We start from the raw sequence: 7,338 nt of genomic DNA, 5'->3' as shown, positions 1-7,338 counted from the left end.
TTTTTTTTTTTTGAGCAGTTTTAGGTTTACCAAAAATTGAATGTAAATTGCGGAGTTCACAGTGAACCCCTTTGCCCTATTATTATATCTTGCAACATTGTGGTACATTTGTTACAGTTGATGAGTCAATATTGATAACCTTCCTTCTAACTAAAGTCCATAGTTTACATTAGGGTTCACTGTTGGTGCTGTACCTTCTAAGAGTTTTGACACATGTATAATGACATACATACACCATTACAGATATCATACTGAAGAGTTTTACTACCCTAAAACCTCCATCCCTTCCTCTCTTCCCCCAAACCACTGGCCACCACTGATCTTTTTACTGTCTCTATTCTTTTGCCATTTCTAGAATGTCTTAAGGTTTATTTTTTTCCCCCTAGATTTTTGCTTGGAGTGTTAAAAATTATTTAACTACTTTTAAACTTATTTTTAGGTCAGATAGGAAGGATAAAGATATATGGGATCTGTGCTCAAATTAATGAAATCTTACATTTATGTGGTGACCTGTAGTATTGATGGCATATTTGTACATACATTAACTCTGTCAGCATCACTCAGATGCTATGGAAAAGGCTGAGCAGCTGTCACAGTCTTCATTTATAGATGACAAATTGCTCAGTAGGTCATGGGATTAGCCCAAGGGGTGAAGCTGAGTCTGGAACCCAGTATCCTTTCATCATATTGCTGCTTAGTTGCTAAGTCTCTAAGTCTTGTCCGACTCTCTGCAAGCCCATGAATCTACACTACAGTAATAAGTAGGTGGTGGTGGGCAAATGGGCTTCCCAGGTGGCTCAGTGGTAAAGAATCCGCCTGCTGTGCTGCTGCTACTGCTAAGTCGCTTCAGTCGTGTCCGACTCTGTGCGATTCCATAGATGGCAGCTCACCAGGCTCCGCCGTCCCTGGGATTCTCCAGGCAAGAACACTGGAGTGGGTTGCCATTTCCTTCTCCAGTGCATGAAAGTGAAAAGTGAAAGTGAGGTCACTGAGTCATGTCCCACTCTCAGCAACCCCATGGACTGTAGCCCACCAGGCTCCTCCATCCATGGGATTTTCCAGGCAAGAGTACTGGAGTGGGATGCCATTGCCTTCTCCGCGCCTGCTGTGCAGGAGACACAAATTAGATCCCTGGGTCGGGAAGATCCCGGTTGGGAAGATCCTCCGGAGAAGGAAATGGCAAGCCACTCTAGTATTCTTGCCTGGAAAACCCCATAGACAGAGGAGCCTGATGGGCTACAGTCCATGGGGTCACAGAGAGTTGGACACGACTTAGTGACTAAATAACAAACAACACTGGGCAAATAGTATGGATTTGAAGTCAAGACTCGTGGCTCTTGCTGCGTATTAGCTTTGTAGCTTTATAGCCTTGAGCAGGTTTTGCAATCGTTCCAAGTCTCAATTGCATCATCTATAAAGTGGGGCTGATGCTAATCCCTAACGCATAGGACTGTTGTGAAGCATAAGCTTTGATGTGACACGTTCAGCACAGTGCTAGGCATGTTAGAATTTTACTTGGTCTGGAGGGGAGCATATATGAAAGGTCAATTTCTGTTGCTTTCAGGGTGTTATTCTGTAAATCTGTCTTGCGTGTGTTCTCAGCATGCTCAGTCGCTTCAGTCCTGTTGGATTCTTTGCCCCCCCTCCATGCATGGTAACTTGCCAGGCTCCTCTGTCCATGGGATTTCCCAGGCAAGAATATTGGAATGGGTTGCCGTGCCCTCCTCCAGGGGATCTTCTCAACCCAGGGACTGAACCTGGATCTCCTGCATTGCAGGCGGATTCTTTACCCACTGAGCCACCTGGGAATCCCAAATCTATCTTCCAACCTTTGTATTCTTCCCTTTTCCCAGAATCTCTCTGTGATTGACTTAATGAGGAAAAATCAGGTCAGGGTGGGGCGAGAGTATGGGGTAGAAAGAAACCATTTGATTATCTTGTTTTTCTCCCCATTTGCAAACTTGATGATGAATTTCCACTCTGCTAGCACAGAGATTAAGTAATAAGAATCAAAGTGATCTTCTGTTTACAACATTGTCACCTAATTCTATCAGCAAGCTTTGGTAAATTTTATTTTCATGGAGAAGCAAACAAGCAAAGCAGTGAAAAAGGAGACCAGACACAGCACATGCCACCTTCATAGATCATAATATGTATGTCACAGTCATTTATGATGTTATGGAAGGTGTTGTGTATGTTATTTTGTGTCATTTATATTGGTCTTGACTAGAGAAGTTTTGTTTAGGAATGTACATGCCAAATCCAGAATCTGTAAAACAGGATGCATGTGATTTGCCTTTGTGTGGAATACTTCACAGGAGTCACTGTAATAGTTTTCTTTTCAGTAGATATGCTGTTCAATTTTACACTTTTCAGAGTTGTGTTTCAAAGGAAAGGAACTCACTGTTTCGTGCATTGTGCTAAGCACTTGGAATGTATTTGCATTCTAATATCTCGTTACCTCTGCAGAATAGATGGTAGCCCTGGGTGTCAAAACAAAACAACCACCAGAAAACGTTACTCTTATTAAATAACAGAGCTCAGAGTTGGTGACGTTGGCATAGAGCTGGTATATAATTGTATAATTGATAACGCAACTGACGTACTTGACTACATGGACAGATTCTGCTTACCCAGGGAGTTTTAACCTAATATCCCAAAGCCTGTGCCTCTCCCTCCCCGCAGCTTTCTTCCCAGTTACTTTTTGTTTGGTTCTAACGTGATTATCAGTAACTTTTAGTTATTATAATAGATGTGACAGTATTTAAAGTGTGCAAAGTGGTGTATAGATTTAATATAATATTCACCACCATTGAGAATTAGCTATGTTTAGAACTTTCCCAAACAGAGCATTTCGAGAAGAGGATAAAATAGGTCAAGTGACCCTTTAAGAGTTTGAACTTTGAGTATTTTTTTTCCTTCCTATGTTTTTATGATTCAGTCTATTTCCTAGTTGAAATTCTCTTAAATGTTCTTATTTGAAGGAAACATAATAAAATCGCCAGTGTTGTCCTGTTGACATAATGTTATTAACATTTATTGCTCAGGGTACTGATTTGCATTCTGTATTACATTTCCAAAATGTCCCCAGGACAACCCTCATTACCCACCACTTCCTACTCTGTAGTCTGCCATGAATAATATTGCTAAGCTACCACTTTTTCATTTTTCTTCTTTCCCTACTCAGAGCAAAGTAGAATGGTTTAATGAGGAAGATGTGCCTGTAGCTTGGAAGCACGTTTCATTAAGGATGTTTTAGATTGACATGTGGGTCATATTAAAAGTGAGAATGAAAAAAAAAGTGAGAATGGGGACTTCCCTGGTGGTCCAGTGGCTGAAACTCCACTCTCGCAGTGCAGGAGACCAGGGTTTGGGTTCAATCCCTGATAAGGGAGCTGAGCTCCCACATGCTGCAGGGAAGGTACTGCATGCCACAGCCAAAACCCAGTGCAGCCAAATAAATAAATAAATATTTTTTAAAAAGAACGTAGGCATATTGCCTAATTTGCAAGTGCACCTTTATTCAGATATTATTATAAACAGTTCTGTTGCATGGTAGCAATATATATTCACTGTATCTAATCTTCTCACAGCTCTAGAAGGTAGGTCCTGTACATCTCTAGTTTATAGATCAGGAAACAGAGGTTGACCTCCCGTGGCCACACAGCAAGTGGTATATTCAAAGGCCAGGCTTTTTGGGCTCCGAAACCATTAGCCATATTCCATGTGTCTTGTGCTTTCTAAACACATTTCTTGAGGATAGTAAATAAAAATGTACTCTTTGAATGTGAATAAAACTTGGTAGTAGGTAAAATGAGTAATCAGTTCAGTCACTCAGTCATGTCCGACTCTTTATGACCCCATGAACTGCAGCATGCCAGGCCTCCCTGTCCATCACCAACTCGCGGAGTTTAACCAGACTCATGTCCATTGAGTCAGTGTTGCCATCCAACCATCTCACCCACTGTCATCCCCTTCTCCTCCTGCCCTCAATCTTTCCCAGCATCAGGGTCTTTTCAAATGAGTCAGCTCTTCGCATCAGGTGGCCAAAGCATTGGAGTTTCAGCTTCAACATCGGTCCTTCCAATGAACACCCAGGACTGATCTCCTTTAGGATGGGCTGGTTGGATCTCCTCGCAGTCCAAGGGACTCTCAAGAGTCTTCTCCAACACCACAGTTCGAAAGCATCAATTCTTCAGCACTCAGCTTTCTTCACAGTCCCAACTCTCACATCCATACATGACTACTGGAAAAACCACAGCCTCGACTAGATGGACCTTTGTTGACAAAGTAATGTCTCTGCTTTTTAATATGCTGTCTAAGTTGGTCATAACTTGCCTTCCAAGGAGTAAGTGTCTTTTAATTTCATGGCTGCATTCACCATCTGCAGTGATTTTGGAGCCCCCCCAAATAAAGTCAGCCACTGTTTCCGCTGTTTCCCCATCTATTTGCCATGAAGTGATGGGACCAGGTGCCGTGATCTTAGTTTTCTGAATGTTGAGCTTTAAGCCAACTTTTTCACTCTCTTCTTTCACTTTCATCAAGAGGCCCTTTAGTTTTTCACTTTCTGCCATAAGGGTGGTGTCATCTGCATATCTGAGGTTATTGATATTTCTCCTGGCAATCTTGATTCCAGCTTGTGCTTTTTCCAGCCCAGCATTTCTCATGATGTAAAAATGAGTAATAGATTTTGCTAAATGAAAACAAATTAGGAAGGGTGGGGTTAGGTCTTTGAGGGTATAGGGAAGCTATAGTAATCCAAGAACCAGGGGAGTTGTGAGTCTTACAGCTTTTGTTTCATCCTGTTATGCCCTAAGTTGACCTTAAGATGTTTGACTTAGGAGATATATTGCAGTGTGACTGACTCCTTGTAAAGGCACCTCCAAGTTTAATTGGGATGAATTGAAAAGGAGAGGGTTTAGGGAGAGACTCTGACAAAGTCTGCACAACGTGTAGTGTTAACAAAGAGCTGAAGGGGTTGGGTTGAGTGGGATAAGACAAAGAGAAGGCCAAAGGAAAAAAGAGAAGGTTTGATGTTTCAAAGGTGCATCATGACTGGTCCACATGGAGCTGGTGAAGGATGATGTCATAAAGTCAGGACAGGGATGCTGCATTGAGGTAACTCATAAAAGGAGAGGACCATTCTACCTCTCAGGAGTCTGTGGCTTGAAGATGCTAAATGTGTGGCACAGCCCCTGTCCCTTTGCGAAATAGATTAGGCCCAAGCACATTTCAGCAGCTTTATGCATTAAAATCTCATTTCCTCATCCTTCTGCTGCCTAGATAGGTGTTTAGGCTGACATAGGTATCTCTCAGATTTCTGTTAATCACTGAATTATGCTTTTAGAGCTAGAAGTGATTTTGCAAGTCATAGGGTCCAGCACCCTTCCTTTTAATAAAAGAAATGGCTATAGAAGTTAAATGTGAAATCAAATGCCGTCATTCTTGGATTAAAAGGCAGATGACCTGCACAGTTTAAGATGTTAGCACCGACCACTCTAGATAGTAACACTGACTCCTTCATGGCTTCTTTACAAGTAGGAGAAATCAGGTGCCCTTGTCCTAACTTCAGCACTGGTTTGCCCCTCTTTTCTTCTCATTTACCTCATTAATGCCCCTGTTCTTTACATGCTGTGACAATCATTCTAGAGCCTTTTGCTGCCTAAAGTTACAAGTTGGGACAATTCCTCGGGATTTCCCTGGTGGTCCAGTGGTTAGGACTCAGCACCCTCACTTCCAGGGCCCCAGGTTCAATTCCTGGTCCAGGAGTTAAGATATCACCCTTTATGATAATTTTGAGGATTCAGTGAAGAAGTATATCAAGTACTGTTGGAGAGGCTTCCGAATGAACCTAAACAACAAAGAAAGGTGAAGGGCAAATGGTTTATACCAAATCTCCCTCACCCACCCGTGTAGATTACAGTGATAGGGACTGTAGTGCCTTAACCAAAAGGGAAAGGGACTGACTGTTAGGTGTGGTCCTCCCACCCAATCCTAGGGCATGTTCCCTAGAGATGGATCCGCTTGGTTCAGGAGCTGTCTTAGACTCTGCTTCTGCTGAGCTGGCCTCGCATCTCTGTGTCCCTGCTCCACCACGGCCAGGGTGGCAGTTCTCAAGCTTTTCGGTTTCAGGACCCTATTGCATACTCAAAAATTATTGAAAACCCCAAGAAGCTTTTGTTTATGTCGGTTATATATCATGATAATTCCCATGTTTACAAATTGAAACAATTTTAAATTATTATTCACTTAAAAAATCAACTGGCCTTGTACTAGTTATCTATCCCTCCTGTATAGCGTATTGTCCCCAGACTTAGCACCTGGCACAACATGTACGACCTCAAGAGTCTGAAAGTGACTTCACTGCGTCCTCTGCCTCAGGGCCTCATGGGCTGCAGTCCTCTGAAGGCTTGAGTGGGCAGGATCCACTTCCAGGCTCACATTCGTGTGGTGTGGGCAGGATCCAGTGCTTTGCAGGTTGTTCCTCATGAGCTGCTGGCTGGAGGCCTCCCTTGCTTGCTTGCCACCAGGGCCTTTCCATAGGCATCTCACAGCATGGCTGTTGACTTCATCAAATGAAGCAAGATAGAGCACCAGCACTAAAGAGAAGGAAGCTGCAGTCTTTTGTCACATAATCAAAGAAGTGACAGCCTCACTTTTGTCAAATTCTGTGTTAGAAGCCAGGCACTAGGTCCAGCTCACACTCAAGGGGAAGGAGAATTCTACAAGGTCATGACTAGTAGGAGGAAGAAACTGCATACCACACATTAACATTATAAATACTGTTGTTTTAAAAGTTAAAAGTAGCTTGTTTTCCAGAATAAAAATTGAGAAGAATGGCATTGTTTTACATTTTTGCAGATATCTTTAATGATTGGCTTAGTAGGAGATAGGTAAATTCTCAAATCTGCTTCTGCATTCCATCTGTGGAAACATGCTATTATAGTTGAAGTGTGTGAAGACAATCTAGCCTCACACACATTTGTAGTTGGAACAGGGAGGAGTATTTTAATAGCCTTTTTAGATAATTGTGGAAATTCTTTGATACTACACCAAAACTCAGCAAATAGTAGTTCTTGAAGGTTAGTTGCCACTGTGGGTTCTGAAATCTTATGTAACTTTTTGTACTGTTTTAAAACTATGGGTCTATTTTGCACTTTGGATGTTTTTTCTCATGCATCATTTTGTGGTATCATCCATTAGTCATTTAGAAAATACTGGTTTACTGAATTGTGTTGATATTCGAAATGTAAATTCATCAGAAAAGTCTTTAAGTATTTGGAAGCTTCCGGTGGCAGATAGTTTTCAAAAATTCTGAATTTTGCTTGAAAACTCAAA

This window comes from Oryx dammah, unplaced genomic scaffold, assembly GCF_014754425.2.
Source record: "Oryx dammah isolate SB20612 unplaced genomic scaffold, SCBI_Odam_1.1 HiC_scaffold_23, whole genome shotgun sequence".
Classification (NCBI taxonomy): Eukaryota; Metazoa; Chordata; class Mammalia; order Artiodactyla; family Bovidae; genus Oryx; species Oryx dammah.
Note: the sequence above shows the minus strand (reverse complement) of the source record.